This window comes from Tasmannia lanceolata, unplaced genomic scaffold (genome assembly GCF_043159265.1).
Source record: "Tasmannia lanceolata isolate RefF3 unplaced genomic scaffold, GAP_Taslan_0.1 ptg000012l, whole genome shotgun sequence".
NCBI classification, from domain to species: Eukaryota; Viridiplantae; Streptophyta; class Magnoliopsida; order Canellales; family Winteraceae; genus Tasmannia; species Tasmannia lanceolata.
Genome location: NW_027518689.1, coordinates 27,165,736 through 27,182,756, shown reverse-complemented (window position 1 = coordinate 27,182,756; position 17,021 = coordinate 27,165,736). Strand labels below are relative to the sequence as shown.

At 39.1% G+C, this 17,021-nt stretch overlaps 1 long non-coding RNA gene across 1 annotated transcript in view; it reads left to right on the top strand.

Annotated features, from left to right (window-relative positions):
• The first annotated feature begins 1,074 nt into the window (after positions 1 to 1,074).
• Positions 1,075 to 17,021, top strand: part of LOC143887774 (uncharacterized) — a 30,069-nt gene continuing 14,122 nt past the window's right edge. Inside the window, exon 1 of the long non-coding RNA XR_013254368.1 lies at positions 1,075 to 2,356. This is a non-coding gene — a long non-coding RNA (uncharacterized LOC143887774). The remainder of the gene's footprint in view (positions 2,357 to 17,021) is intronic.

Sequence of the window (17,021 nt, the reverse complement as noted above, 5' to 3'; positions counted from 1 at the left end):
GCGCCTCATGAATGATGTGAAAGTCTCCTAAGGATTCTGCTTCAACTGCTTCAGATCTCTTTTAGTAACCTCTATCCCTTCTTCCATAGAAAATTGTTCGACAAACCGGTTAGAGATCTCTTCCAATGTCCTATTCTCTTCGGGTTTCAACATCAAAAACCATCTTTTGGCCACCCCTGTAAGAGACATGGGAAACAACTGGGCCATCTGCTCTCGATTTAGGCCATGCTGCTGAGAGAGAGTGATGAACCACATGACGTGGTTTCTTGGACACCCAGTTCCATCATACTTATCGTAGTCTGGTGCCTTGAACTTAGGTGGGAATATAGCACCGAGGGATATCAGGAATTCAGAAATATCAAACCCCTTGGAACCTTGAACCTTCATGCTCTCAATGTCACGAGCCATCTTCTCATACATATCAAACAACTCTTTTTCCTTATTGTAGACACCCCATTTTGACCGGACCGTTTTCCCCAAAATCGAATAAATCTCTGAAATCGAATAAATTCTCGAATGAAATTCCAAAGCCGAATCCCGGAATTCCTGAGGGAGGTGGGCCCTAAGTGCAGAGAAAACTCAAAATGGTACCTACCCACTGCATTGCAAAATCCCTAAGAGGCTGCTAATATCCCTAGGAGTGCATTTATCGAAGCGTGCGTGTGTTAAATCACTTTCCCATGTTAAGCAGGAGGGGAGTGAATTAGCTAGCTTGGGGTTGCTTGGAGAAGAGAGAGGGAATAATATACCATTCCCTTTAAGAGAAGAAAAGCCAAGTAGGGTATAGTGGCAAGAGGGTAAAATTGCCTTCTCCTTAGGGTATTTAGTAAAATGGACATTGCTTCCTATGCAAGCCACAAGCACAGGCCATTAGATTAAAGAGAGGAGGTGTAGGGCTTGGATCAACTAGACACTCTAGGTTTAGGGTTTCTAGGATAGAATTAGGGTAAGAGGGATAAGGAATCAAGGGCCATAGGATCAAGAAAGGAAGGAAATGGATGGCTGAGATTAGAGGAGGGTGGCAACCCTAGCTATAAAAATAGCAAGTCTCGTGGGAAAGAAGGGTGAGAGTTTTCTAAAAAAAAAAGAGAAAAGGGGTAGCAGAGGAGATTTGGAGGGCAGCCGCAAGAAACAAGCAGAGAGAGGAAGGAGAAGGAGACTGGCCGAACCACCGTCATCCACCACCACCATCCTCCACCATTTTCCTACCCCAAATCCCATCAAACCCTTCTTCCAACCTCGGCCATCGGAATCCAGCAACCGGATTCCGGTACCAACCCTCAACAGAGCTCGTTTTTTTTTTTTTTGTTTACCTCCTAACCCAAATCAAAACCCACCTCTGCAAATCTCTACCTCCGACCAGATCCGCCGGCCAATCTTCACCACCATCCTCAAATCCACCACCTCCATCGAACACCACCTCCGTCCATCTCCACCGCGCCACCACCAGCCACCACCAGCCACCATAGCCTCATCTTCTTCCTTTGTTCAACCTTCATTTCCACCATTTACGTTTGCCATTTTGTCCTCTGTTTTGGATCCGAAACCCACACCCCCATATCCGATCACCACCACCATCTTCAACCTTCAAACATCGCCACCACCACCTCCTTTTGCAACCTCCCTCACTAGCTCCTTTGTTTTCAAACCCAAATCAGTAGTAATAACCCTTCTCTGCGAAACCAGAGATTACCCAAACCCACATCAGAGCCACCATTTTTGCCGGCCACTTCGTCTTCTCCGACCATTCCCTCCGGCAAATCTCCATTAACTCCGACCATCCCCATCTCTTTTCCCTCTTGAAACCCACTTCGATTTCCCCTCTCCATCCTCAAATCAGCCACCACTACCACCGAATCTCTCCACCATGATCATTTTCATCACCCCAACAACAGCTTCGAAGCTCATTCTATTATCCAAACCCATTTCCCCAAAGATCCAAACTAAACCCATTTTCAGATTCACCACCATACCCACTTCTTCAAACCCATCTCCACCTCTCTTCCCCCATCTCAGACCCAACCATCCTTTTCATCAACCTCTTTCTCCTTCATTTGAAATGCTCTAAACCCATCTCACCTTCATTTGAGACAAGGCCTTCATCATCATCAATTCCAGCCACTCGACAAGTGCATCGATTCCCATTTCCTTGACCCAAAAAACCCAAAATCCATCGCCCATTTCATCTCTTTCTCACCCTCGATGCTCTCTTGTTTGGGGCTGCAAAAGAAAATAGAGTTCAAGAAATGAGTTTAGAACGTTTGTATTATTAAGATTGCCAAAGAGGAAAATGAAGATTTCAGCAAAAGACTAGAAGAAGAAGAGAAATCTAGCCGTAACTTCAAATCAAGTCCAGGTAATCCTCTTCCTCGTTGTTTAATTTGTCTTTGGGATGCAAATCAAAGTGATTAGGTAAGTTTATAATATGTAATTTTCTTGGTTGATTACCTGTTTGTATCCCTTTATTTTATCAGATTTATTTGGTCAATTAGCTTGTCATCTTGGATTTTTCCTAATCCGTTCTTGTTAGAAATCGTGATGATTTTTCGTGGTTGTGTCAAGTGAAGGAGGTAAGGGAATTTGGTGCAAAAAAAATTGAAGCGTAACAACATATAGGGGCAGTTTTGTTTGGTTTCAGGTTCAAGCAAAGGGGTTGGGTCGTATTACTGTATTTTTAGTCCCTAAGTTTCTACCCAAAAGTAATTCAAGAGCCCCATCTTTGGTTATTTTTTATTCTTTTAAGAGACAAAATGGGTATAGCCATGTTTGAAAACATGCCAAGATCAAGATTGCTTTGCATATAAAATGACATCAGCTCAATCATGTTCAATGGTTACATAATCTATGCTTGTCTTCACAACTCCAATTGGCATTTTAGATTTTTTTTGTTGTGATACAGTAACAAGCTATAATGTCTGTGTCTGTAGCGAAACTTGAAGTCTTGTACATCTCTTGAAGTAAGATAGTCCTCACATCAGTAGCTCAGTTTAAACTCTTGACAACAACACTGCCAAGTGTTAATAGTTGCAGCAAATCGGCGTGTCTTTGCTATCTTGGTTGACTTCCCAGCCTTTGTTCCTGTCAGGATAATAGCAGTTTTGGCTGCCTTAATAAAGGACATAGGGTGCTAGTGTAATCATGGGAAAATGTTTGAGCTAATACCATTTCCACAGCACCATTATAAGGAGCTGATACCTCGCTGCTATACTCCAATAATGGCACAATGCTATAGCTTCATACTTGGTGTGGACATTGATTCCTCGCGTTGGATATTAGCACAATCGCGTTTAATGATTTCACCAGTTTTCTGGTCTTTTAGAAAAAAATTTGGTCAACAGATTCTAATATTCCATAGAAGTCTCTTGAGCTTGAAGATGAGGTGCAAAGTTTCAGCATGGGTCTAGTTTAACATCAGGTTGTGGCGATTATAATCAAGAAGATGAGACAAGTTTGTTAAATGTTAAATCCTAGCTATCCTCTTCCGTGTTTTGAGTTTAGGGGCAGTTTTGTTAGCGGGCTGTAATTCATAGGTGTTGGGTAAAAAGACATCTTGTCGCGATCTCTATGTAAAACCGTTGATAAGTGCATGCTTGTCACCTGCCTTACCCTTCTTGTCCCGTTTCTTGCCGTAGGATTTTTTAGGGGGTTTAGAGATTCCATCTTCTTTAGAACCATTGCTGCCTATGGGGTTTAGGGGTTCTATCTTTTTCGGGTTTTTCTTTTCACGCGTTCCTCGGGATTCTCTTTGCATTTCGAGGTCCCATCGATTTTAGGAGCACTTTGTCGGGTTTAGGCGATGACGGACGGCAACCTCTTGAGCCAAAACCCCCTTTCAATCAAAAGGGATAACAATACATAAAAATAAAAAAACAAAAATCCTAAAACAACAAAAAACATCTAAAAGCACTCAAAGCGTTTTTCGAAAAGCTGTTTCGAACTACGTTGGCTTGATCCCTTTCTACAGGGTACGTAGGCAGCTTGGGACCGTCATCCCAAGTTCAGTCAAACTTTTAAATAAAATCATTTAAACCCTTCAAAAAAAATCATTCAAGCATTTTCTAAAAAAAAAAATCTTTCAAACATTTCACACCCAAAATCAAAATGGGCAAGGATGAATGATTACCAGGTCACTCGGAGCATTCCTTTCATTTCCGACTTCGATCGTGGTTTTCCAGTTTTATCGATTTTCCGACGTTTTATCGGGGTTTGGGACGGGCGACGACGTAGCGTGGCCCCTTCACAGGGATTGTTCTCGCTGAGCCCAACGATAGGCTGTGACGATCGTGAGACTCATCCGATCTTTAGCGGATCAGGATCGCTGAGCTTGATTCATTAGAATCGTTCCCTGAGCCTATCGTATGTTCCCTTTTCTTTTTCCCTGGTATTCTTGGTCTTCATGTACCGTTGATTTTCTGATTCATTTCTTTCCCTGGATCTTTTAGCTCATTGTGTGTTTATCTTTGACTTCTTATGTGCTACTGTTAGCTTGCTTACTTTCCTAGCATGAGATTGATTATTATTTTCTTAGCATTATCTCTTACATAGGTTCGCATGCTAGTGTGTTTATTCTATTGCTTTGGTAGTTTACTACTGTGCTTATTTGTCCTCTCACCTGCTTAGTTGTAGCATTTATTCATCTTATCTTGATTATCTGCTTAGCTGTAGCTGTGCGTGCGGATGTTACTGCTTTCCTATATGTGATGGGTTAGGATTAGATGCGGTGAGTTAGGATTTGGATGTTTATTTTCTTTTGCCCATCCCCGGGTCATGCATGCTTAGATAGACATTTTCTCGGGGATGCTTGTTCCCATTTCACATGATTTTAGCCCAAAACTCTTCAAAATTAATTAAAAATGGCATAAGAGACCATGTGCTTGCACTTGGGCGAATTGGGGGCGCTTAACACCTTCCCCATTCGTCATCAGGTACGGACTTTTGTATCTCTGGTTATCCGTTGCAACAGAGTATTTCATGGGATCCAGGGCCTGCTTCTTTGGATGGCGACTCTTCTTTGTTATAGGTACATCTTGGTTCCGGGCTAGTCCTTGAATCGAGTGGTATCTCATTTATATCGCCACCCATGCTTTGAGTGGCACCATTTCGAGAGTTCCTTGGTAGAGCTCTCCTTCACATTGTGGAGATCTTAGAGGACAGGCGTGGGGATCTCGTGTCCCTCGCCCATTCGTCCTCGGGATTGGGGTCCACACTTATTCACCTGAGGGACATAATATTCCTCGGCATATTGCTCCTCCTCCAGATCGATCTCTATGGGAGGGATGACTGGTCTGGTGAGGTTAGGAGAAATGGCCGGAGGAGGTTGAATGGCAGGATCTCTAGAAGTAGAGACTTTTTCAGTATTCTGATTTTTCAGATGAATTACTTCATCTTTCAGCCTTGCTATATCTCGACACATATTTCTCAACATCTCTTGAATAGCTATCATGGGGTCCACTGGATTAGCCATTGTGTTAGGGTTAGGTTGAATAGGAGAAAGTGCTTCCCGAAAATTTGACAAAGGTAATCAGCGTTTACCGTGGGCACGATAACTGGTACACCAGAGGTGCGTCCTTCCCGGTCCTCTCGTACTAGGGAAAGGTCCTCTCAATGCTCTAACGCCCACACCGGATATGGACCGAACTGTCTCACGACGTTCTGAACCCAGCTCACGTACCGCTTTAATGGGCGAACAGCCCAACCCTTGGAACATACTACAGCCCCAGGTGGCGAAGAGCCGACATCGAGGTGCCAAACCCTTTTGTACATTGATCCGTAATTCTTCGATTCCTCGCGTTCGACCCTCTATTAACAAATTTGGGAATCCAATATAGATTATGACCTGAATTAGGTCGATTTTTTTTTAATCTCTATATGTGCAATTCCTTCTGAACCAGATCTCATATTTTTTTGTACATAATTCTTGATACAATCCCGTATTTTTTCATCTTCCTGGAGACCCCTGGAATAACTTTTGGGTTGTGCGAACCAAAGGGAACGATGACTTTGGTTTGCACCAAGTCGGAAACCAAGTGGATTTATTTTTTTTCCCATATCATATTTATCCCGATCTCTTTCTCTCTCTATATATATCTATTTATCTCTATTCCAATTCGGAAACCGAAGGAGGCAGAAGTTTATCTCTCTCTCTCTTTCTCTAGGTATCTCTCTATTATAGTATCCTTAAATACACCTTTATTCTCTAAAAGAAAATCTTGTTCAGTTTTCGTTTTAGATTGATCTTTCAAAACGATATTTATATGACAGGTGGGTCTTTTTATCGGATAACTACGTCCTCGAGCCCGAGGTTTTAACTTTTTAATGATAGTACCCCCATTGACTTCGGCTTGACTAATGACTAAATCAGCTTCGTTGAAACCCTTATTGTGACTAGCATTTGCTGCTGCAGAATAAACCAATTTTAAAATGGGATAAGATGCTCGATAAGGCATAAGTTCTAGTAGCATAAGTGTTTCCTCATAGGAACGCCCACGAATCTGATCAATGACTCTTTGTGCTTTGTGAGCAGACATACATATATGTTGAGCTAAAGCTTGTACTTCTGTACTAGAGCTCTTCTTCTTCCTATGCTTTTTCATGCTCCTCTTCCACCTTCTCCACTTTGACATAAGGGTTACCTCCCACCAATGAATGACGAGCACCTATTTCACTTTATTAACGACAAGATCCATTATTGTTTCTCGCGTGTCCCTGGAAAGTCAGAGTCGGTGCGAATTCTCCCAATTTGTGACCCGCCATACGATCTATTATATAAATGGGTAAATGTTCTTTTCCATTATGAATAGCAATTGTATGGCCTATCTTTGTGGGTATAATGGTAGATGCTCGGGACCAAGTTACTATTATCTCTTTCTCCTCCCTCATGTTGAGCTTCTCAATTTTTCCCAATAAATGATTAGCTACAAAAGGATTTTTTTTTAGTGAACGCGTCACAGCTGATTACTCCTTTTTTTTTTATTTACTTATGAAATAAAACTATGAAATAAAGTTGATTTACTTCAACTTAAGAAAATATTATTGTTGGTTAGTTCATGATCGAATATCATACTTTCGTTCTGTATCAATCTGAAATTAATGTACGTTCCTAAAAATAAAAATGACTTTATTGGTATTGTATGTCCATGTATCTCAGTATGAAAGAAAGTAAGAAAGACTCAATAAGAAACACTCAATACAATAATAATTAATTGTATGGTAGAAATTGTATCCTTTAAAGGAGATTGACTCCTTTAGCTTTAGAGAGAGAGGAGGGGCGGATGTAGCCAAGTGGATCAAGGCAGTGGATTGTGAATCCACCATGCGCGGGTTCAATTCCCGTCGTTCGCCCACCGATTACTTATCCTATTCGATTTTCAATATTCCTATTTACTTTACTATTTACGGCGACGAAGAATATAAATATCACTATATTTATTCCTTTTTATACTTCTTCTTCCAAGCGCAGGATAGCCCCAAGGGGTTGTGGGTTTTTTTCTACCAATTGGGGCCCTCCCTTCACCACCCCCATGGGGATGGTCTACAGGGTTCATAGCTACTCCTCTTACTACAGGACGCTTACCTAGCCAACACTTAGATCCGGCTCTACCCAAATTTTTCTGGTTCACCCCAACATTACCCACTTGTCCGACTGTTGCTAAGCAGTTTTTGTATATCAAACGGACCTCCCCAGATGGTAATCTTAATGTGGCCGATTTACCCTCTTTTGCAATCAGTTTCGCTACAGCACCTGCTGCTCTAGCTAATTGTCCACCCTTTCCAAGTGTGATTTCTATGTTATGTATGGCCGTGCCTAAGGGCATATCGGTTGAAGTAGATTCTTCTTTTTGATCAATAAAAACCCCTTCCCAAAGATTGTCTACTCAGCCTGGAATCAGAAGACTGACGGGACCAGGCTGGTTTTGAGATGATGGTTTTCTTAGGAGCTATGACTTCTCGCCTTTAGAATCCTGAGATGGAAGTATAAACACTAGATTAAAACACTGATAATTGGAAAAAATATTCTGATCAAATAGAGATAAGCTGAAACTCAAACACATTTCATTGATTCAAATTAAACTGTGGGTATGACTGCCAAAATTTTAACTTCTGATTCCAATTGTATGAAAGTAACTCTTTGCAATGAAATTTGAAGAAATTAAAATGACAATTTCATGAAAAAGAACCCTCAAGGCTCTCTAATCCGAGCCTTCATGCCCGCGAACTTTTCCGGTAATTCCCCACATCGAACCTTAGATAGTAAGGCAAATCTCTTTTCCACGACTTTATTTCTCTAAGCAGCTACAATGATCTTGATGAGATCATGAGACAGTTCTTCACAAGGAGGAGGTGTTACAGCTCCAGGAGGACATGAATATCCCGTGATCTGATGAAGCAAACGAGTTGGTGCATAAAAGGTTGACTTTTCTAAACCCATGAGATACACAAATGGATATGGATAAGTGCTAGTGATAACTTGTAAGCACGGATGACTCACACAACGAAATTGATTTTCCTCCACGTGCTGCAACCAATTACACCACTCATCAATGGATTGCGGTTGGTTGGCCATTGGTTGCCAGGACGGAAAATGCTTCAGGGTGTACTTATCGTGGCTTTGTGGCGAGAGGAAAGTGAGTTTTTCACAAAGCCATACGTATAACAGTTTGACACACCCATAGAAACTATTTTGGACTTTTTGATGATCAATATGGTCCAGTCCAGAAAAGGTTTCTGCCAGCATAGTAGGAACATGATTCCTTCCTTTGTTAATTTGGTCTACTATACCAAGCAAAGCCAACGGGGCAACACGGGAGTCTCCACGAATGACATGACGTGCAAGAACTCCAAAGATTAAGGCGCTACGCTGACAATTCTGAAAACGGGAGTTAGTACGGTCGATGATTGAGAAATTAAATTACCGCAAGTGCACGGATCGTGTAAATACGGGTCGAACCCAGGGAAGAGAAATCTAGTTGTCAATCCTATTCTTGTACCGATTAGAATACTAGCTATGATATAATGTTGCCTGGCAAAATCTCAGGATTTTCTTGGACTTGACCTCGGAGCCAACACTATATATAAGCGTGCATTCTATTCAATCTAAGAATCGAATTCAACTAAGATCTTTTTGATTTAAAATCCTAATTTAGGCAAAGTGTACCAAAATTCTAATGATCTTTATTAACTACTTATCTAATCTAATTAGAAATCCAAATTCTAAGGGCTTAAGTAAATTGAAAAATTGTAAAAGTAATTTGGAATAGTGTAAAAAATTTAATTTAATATAAGAGAATACTTAGGGTTAAAATCCACCATGGGTTTGGATAAAATTGATTAATTAAAACAATTATTTGAATTAGGTTGAAAATCCAACTAAACAGTCAATAAATAATAAGATCTAAAAGATGTCATTATTTATGAGTATTTAATCGAATTAACCCTCTAATTTATATTAATTATATAGAATTTAATCTTTGTCAATCAACAATCATCCATACGAAAGGGGAAAGCCAATGGCATGGATGATTGAGATTTGTACAAAAATAAAACCCTACATAATTTGTTATATAATCTACTTGTTTTAATTACTTCTCTTTCTCCTTCCCCATGGCTTCATCTAAACCCTAGGTATAGTGGGTCTAGCTACTCATGGAGAAGAGGAAAGAAACACGGAAAATAGAGAGGGGAATTGGAATTGCCATTAAATAAACAAAGAAAGCTCTACTTTAATTGAATTTGAAACAAAAATACATTGAACTAATTCTTTGAAGAAAGAACAAAAATAAAAGAACACTTAGTCTTTTTGCAATGATTGAATCCTTGGCCGAGAGATATGACGGTGCTGAAACATAAACTTGAAGAAGAATAGTGTTGAACCAAATTTCCAAGTGGGAGAGATCTTTGTTGATGAAAATTCCAAGTATTACAAACTAGAGAACCAAAAAAATATGAAAAAGTGAGAGAGCTTGAGAGTGGTGGAGAAGTAGAGAGAGGAGAAAATAAGTAAAAGGATAGAGAGAGCTTGGCTGACCACCCCTATTTCCCTCTTTATAATAATTTTTCTTCCCCTTGTTTCAAAATTCAATCCTCCCTCTTCCTTAGAAAGTTGCACCAATTTCTTACAACATTGACTCCAAGAGAGGAAATAGACTAATATTACTCCTTTATATTTATTCAAAAGTGATATGTCCACTCCTTATAGCTTCCTTTCTCTTTTTTTTTATATTATTTCACTCACCTTTTTCACATATCCCATAAAGTAGTATCCCATGAATTTCTAAAGAGAGATATCCAAAAGTGAAATACTAAAAAAAAATTCAAACTTGGTTTCCATAGTCAAACAAACATGCCAAAAAATAAAGAAAACTTTCTAACTTTTGCATGTACCATGCATGTAATGATGACTACCCTTCTTAGACTCATGCCATTAGGTGAATTGCTTTCCCCAAATTGGACGTGAATTCCAAAAAAAATATGGCAAGTCACCATAAAATCCACTTTCTAAATTATAACAAATGCTTGCCTTTTCTTTCTATTTTAGTAATATTCCATTCTCTTTCTCTTTCTTACTATGCATGCACATGTAGGTGGCTTTCCATTTCTCATCTGATCCATGCAAAGAAAAAGAAAGCAACAGATCTTAAATTATTTGTACTCATGCCATTCACGCCAAAATGGGTGGCCGTATATGGGTGGGACCCACTCATATGTTGGACAAAAATTTCACTCCATATGATTTGAACCACACGTTGGATGATCTTAACCCTCCATTTACTGAGCTACAATTGTAAATGGGCTATTCTCAAGTGGTGATCCTAGCCATTCAATTGTTGGGCATAATGTCAATGTGCTACTCCCATTAGTGGTTGATCCCAACTGTCCATTTAATTGATCTAAACCGTTCGCTTGATTAGCCCTCAATATACATGGTAGTCCCTTCCAATCCACTCTCACAAACCGTCCAATTAATTGGCTGCACATAAATGGGCCATGCCCCGTTCAATTTCTAGATAAAATAATGGGCCCCATATAACGTTGGTCAAAGCTCACTTTCTATCGTATGAGAGAGATATTTGGGCACCATGGAACTATCCCAACGGTCCATCTATGGGCTGCTAGATAAATAGGATTGTGCCTTTCAAATCACTCCAAAGAACAATCGAGACCGTACAAACGATGGTCCACAATAAGAATACTAGAAAATTAGTGGGTGGGGTCCTTCTATCAAGCTTGGCCGAACATTAAACAAGTGGGTTGTATCCCACCAATCAAATGCATGATCTAATCTGAGCCATCCATTTTATAGCTCGCCATTTAAATTGGTTTCACCCCTAAAATGATTTTCCAAGGCTTATTCGAAACGACCAATTGGTGGGCCATAAGATGATCTGAATTCTTCAAATGATGGGTATTGTTATAAATGAGTTGTGCTCCCATTTTCTTAGCTCTATTTTCCATGAAAATTCATAAATAACCCTGAAACATCAGAAACACACAAAATACCTTAGTAGCACCGCATTAAATGAGAAAAATGCGTGTTTCCTACCACTACCATTCAGACATAAATGTGTTCATCAAATTCCCTCATACTTAAGCTTTGCTTGTCCTCAAGCATACAAAAAGAAAATAAACAAAAATAAAAACTAAACAAAAATAAAATCCTAACTGACTTTCGTAGGAATCACGATTGCACTTAGCATGTGCAACAAGCCTTTAAACCCCTAGGTTACCCTAGTGGACAAGTTGTGTCTCGTGAGTGTTTGCAGTGAATATACACACAAAATTCTAAAAATAAACTTTTCTTTTCAAATCCCACTATAGAGTAAAGCCAAAAATTTCTAATCCTGTTGCTTTAATAAATTACTCAAAATAGAAGAACAAGAGTACCTCCATACTTAAACTTTGCATCATATCCCAAGTTGAAAAAATTAGAAAAATATTTCAATCAAGGAATCTTCTTTTGAATTTTTCCTACTCTTCTCCCTTTAATTTGCTTCTAATGTAACCGTACCATAAAAGAAATTTGATTCGGAAACTTCGTAGAAAATTTACAAATTTATATGGCCCACCATACTTTCCACTTTTTCCATACTTTCTAAGAATAGAACTCACTTTTGTAATCCTCTACTGCTTTTGGCGTGAATGACATGCAGGGCATGCACCAGACACCCACGCTACTAAGCAGTGTCCGACTAATCTTTGATTTGCATATGTCATAGACATTGATGCAGATGAGTGCAATATTTACCTTTGATTATGTACAATGCTTTGATTTATTAAGCTTTCTAATTGACCCATGTATGAAGTTTTCAGTCAGTTGCTCTCAAGCCAGCTGGCTTTAAGGAACTAGGCATAAAAACTCTTCAGACTTAATAGCTAAAGTCAAAAAGGCTACAAATCAAAACTATAATCAAGAAGCCAACTTTCTAAAAATCATTATTTCTTTCTTTTGTTTCAACCTTTCTTTCCTTTTTATCCATACCATATAAAAAGCAAGTTTCTATTTCTATTTCTTATTCAAATCCTTTTAAAAGAAAGATTCCAAAAGAAAATAAAACTAAGAAAGGAAAGTATTCTTTCTAATTTTTCAAATTTCAAAATTAAAATATCCACTAACTTTCTTTCTTAAAATAGGAAAACAACTTTCCTTTTAAGAATACCAAGTTTTTCTAATTTGAGAAAAATACCAAAAAACAAAAGGAAAAGAAAATTTCTAACTTTAACTATAGAAAAGACTAGAAAAGAAAGTTTCTAAAAGCTACCCCTCATACTTGAATTATGCATTGTCCTCAATGCGTTAAAAATAGAAAAAAATATAAGGACTAAAAATAAAAAGGAGGGTATGTACCGTATTTGTTTAGGCATGATTCGAATAGGAAGGTTCATGGAGATCCATGACCTCTTTCATATCCGGCTTTGACAACTTAATAAATGGATTTAATCTTTGACCATTAACTTTAAAAATCTCACCATTGCTTGGATTTAGAACCTCGACCGCACCATGGGAGAAAACTTTATTAACCACATATGGTCCATCCCAACGGGATCTTAACTTACCTGGAAAGATATGCAATCTTGAATTGTAGAGAAGCACTTTTTCACCCTCTTGAAACGATTTTCTCAAAATATGTTTGTCATGAAAAGCTTTTGTCTTCTCTTTATAGATCTTTGCATTCTCGTATGCTTCATTGCGCAACTCCTCCAATTCAGAAAGTTGTAATCGCCTTTGAACACCTGCAGAAGACAAATCAGAGTTTAGTTTCTTAATAGCCCAAAAAGCTTTATGTTCCAATTCAACCGGGAGGTGACAAGCTTTGCCATACACAAGGCGGTAAGGAAACTGACCAAGATCAGTCTTGAATGCCGTCCTATGAGTCCACAAGGCATCCACTAATTTAATGGACCAATCTTTGTGGTTTGGATTCACTGTCTTCTTCAAAATTTGCTTAATTTGCTTAATTTGCCTATTTGAAACCTCTACTTGACTACTCGTTTGAGGATGATAAGGGGTGGCCAAATTATGAGTAATACCATATTTCTTCATAAGAGCTTCAAACGGTCTATTACAAAAGTGCTTACCCCTATCACTAATGATGGCACGAGGTGTACCGAAGCGCGAAAAAATATTTTCTTTAAGAAACTTGACCACCACCTTGTGGTCATTGGATTTGCAAGCAATGGCTTCAATCCATTTAGACACGTAATCTACACCTAACAAAATATACAAGTTTCCAAAAGAGTTAGGAAACGGACCCATAAAATCAATACCCCACACATCGAAGATTTCTACCACTAAGATCGGGTTGAGAGGCATCATATTTCACTTTGTAACTCTTCCTAACGATTGACAAGATCTACATGCCTTACAAAAAGCAAAAGCATCCCTAAAAAGACTTGGCCAATATAAACCACATTGTAAAACTTTGTGCGCGGTTTTTTTTGCACTAAAGTGGCCACCACAGGCTTGATCATGGCAAAAAGATAGAATCGATGGGTGGGCACACATCGTCGGACAATCTGATCCGATCAAATTTTGAACAAATAGGGATCATCCCAAAAGAAATACTTTACCTGTGAGTGAAACCGGTATTTGTCTTGGTTGGACCAATGATCCGGTGTAGCACCTTAACCAAGTAATTCACAATATCTGCATACCATGGCTCACTAAAAATAGCAAACAATTGCTCATCAGGGAAGTTTTCATTAATTGGACCTTCGTCATTCTTTGCATTAGGAAGTCTAGACAAGTGATCAGCAACCAAGTTTTCCGTACCCTTTTTATCTCTAATCTCCAAATCAAACTCTTGAAGAAGTAAAACCCACCTAATGAGTCGAGCTTTAGCATCCTTCTTTCCAACAAGATACTTGATTGCCGAATGGTCGGTATAAATTATCACATGCGATCCAATCAAGTAGGACCAAAACTTCTCTAATGCAAACACAACCGCTAAAAATTCTTTCTCGATAGTGGTGTAGTTGAGTTGTGCATCATTGAGAGTTCTACTTGCATAATAGATTACATGTGGTAATTTATTGAATCTTTGACCCAACACGGCTCCTATTGCAAAGTTGTAAGCATCACATATAATTTCAAACGGTTCGGTCCAATTAGGTGCTTGAATGATGGGAGCCGTAGTTAACTCATTTTTTAAACACTCAAAAGAATCGAAGCATTCTTTGGAAAACTCAAATTTTTTATCTTTTGCTAACAAGTTGGTTAGAGGCCTAGCATATTTAGAAAAATCTTTTATAAAACGCCGGTAAAATCCCGCATGGCCCAAAAATGATCGAATATCCTTCACACTTTTGGGAGGTGGAAGATGGACAATGAGATCCACCTTGGCTTTATCAACCTTAATTCCCTCTTTAGAAATCACATGTCCTAGAATGATGCCCTCTTTTACCATAAAATGACACTTTTCCCAATTGAGGACAAGGTTATTTTCTCTACTCCTTTCTAGGACCAATTTTAAGTAATGTAAACATTCGGCATAGGTGGAGCCATGAATAGAAAAGTCATCCATAAAAACCTCTAAGAAGGTCTCCACCATGTCAGAAAAGATACTCATCATGCATCTTTGGAAAGTTGCCGGTGCATTGCATAACCCAAAAGGCATGCGTCTATAAGCAAACGTTCCAAAGGGGCATGTGAATGTCGTTTTCTCTTGATCTTCAGGAGCTATGGGAATTTGGTTGTAACCGGAATATCCACCAAGAAAGCAATAATACTCATGACCCGTTAACCTTTCTAATATTTGATCAATAAAAGGCAAAGGAAAGTGATCCTTCCAAGTAGCGGCATTAAGCTTTCGGTAGTCAATACAAACCCGCCACCCTGTTTGAATACGAGTAGGAATAAGTTCATTGGTGGTGGATTGTATAACGGTAACTCCCGACTTCTTAGTCACTACTTGGACGGGACTCACCCATTGGCTATCCGAGATGGGATAAATGATCCCATTATCTAACCATTTTAAAATCTCTTTTTTGATGGCTTCCTTCATCACAGGATTAGCCCTTCTTTGATGTTCCCTTGAAGGTTTGGCACCCTCAACGAGATGGATGTGATGTTGCACAATCGAAGGGCTAATTCCTTTGATGTCGGCCATTGTCCAACCTATGGCTTCCTTGTTATCTTTTAGTAATTTAATGAGTTCCTCCTCTTGAGGGGAGGTTAGGTCCGCAGCAATTATTACAGGCAAAGTACAATTATCACCAAAAAATGCATAACGTAAATGAGAAGGCAAGGGCTTCAACTCCAACTGTGGCGCTTCTTCGATTGATGTCTTTGGAAGAGATGTTGCGAGTGGTCTAACAGGCTCCACGTTTTGGATGGCAAAAGCTTTGGAAAAGAAATCATCTCCATCATTTCCTAGTTCGTTCAAGCATTCTTGGAATCCTGCATCAAAATTAATTTCAAAATTAGAAACAATATCGTCAGGAACGGAATGCAACATCTTGATTTCTTCATGAAAATTTGGTTGCTTACCCAATCTAAAGACATTAAAATCAACCGATGTGTTTTCAAAAGACAATTTCATTAATCCATTTCTACAATTAATTAGAGCGTTGCTAGTGGCAAGGAACGGCCTACCAAGGATGATAGGAATTTGATCCTTGATATTAGCAATAGGCTCGGTATCTAACACAACAAAATCTACGGGAAATAAAAAATCACCTACTTTAACTAACACATCCTCAACCATTCCTTTGGGTGTTTTAATTGATCTATCCGCCAATTGAAGAGTGATGGTGGTTGTTTGAGGTCTCCTAATCCTAGGTGCTTAAATACAGAAAAAGGCAAGAGGTTTACACTTGCACCCAAATCTAAAAGAGCATGTTCAATATTTGTGTTACCAATAGTGCAAGAAATAGTAGGACATCCTGGATCCTTATACTTAGCCACCATTTGTTGAGACAAGATGGAACTTATATTTGCGGCCAAGAAAGCTTTCTTGGGCACATTAGTTGTGCGCTTTTGTGTGCACAAATCTTCAACACTTTGGCATAAGTAGGAACCTGAGAAATCGCATCTAATAAAGGAATGTTAATTTCCACTTATTTAAAAACATTTAAAATTTTATCCATGGCATCCACCTTCTTATTATTAGCAAGTCTCCTTGGAAAAGGAGCTTTAGGCACATACTCATTTTCAGGTGGAGAAACAGCTTGCTCTTCACTTACCTGTTTGGGTTCCGCAATCAAGCCTGTTGGAGGGGAGTCTTTTCTTACCTCTTTGGATGTATCTTGTATATCTATAGAAGGTTTAGATCTGACCTCCTCCTTGTGGTAATCTCTACCACTCCTTAAAGCATATACGGCATTACATTCGTTGGAGGGCTCTTGCGGCGGCAAAATTGGTTGAATGACATTCAACTGATTTGGCGGTACCTGTTGATTTACATTCATATTCACGTTCCTTGGATTATGAACGGGTTGACTTGGCATCTTCCCCTTTTCCCTCTCATGCAACGCCATGGCAAGTTGGGAGATTTGCTTCTCCATGTTGTGTTGGCTTGTCATGAAAT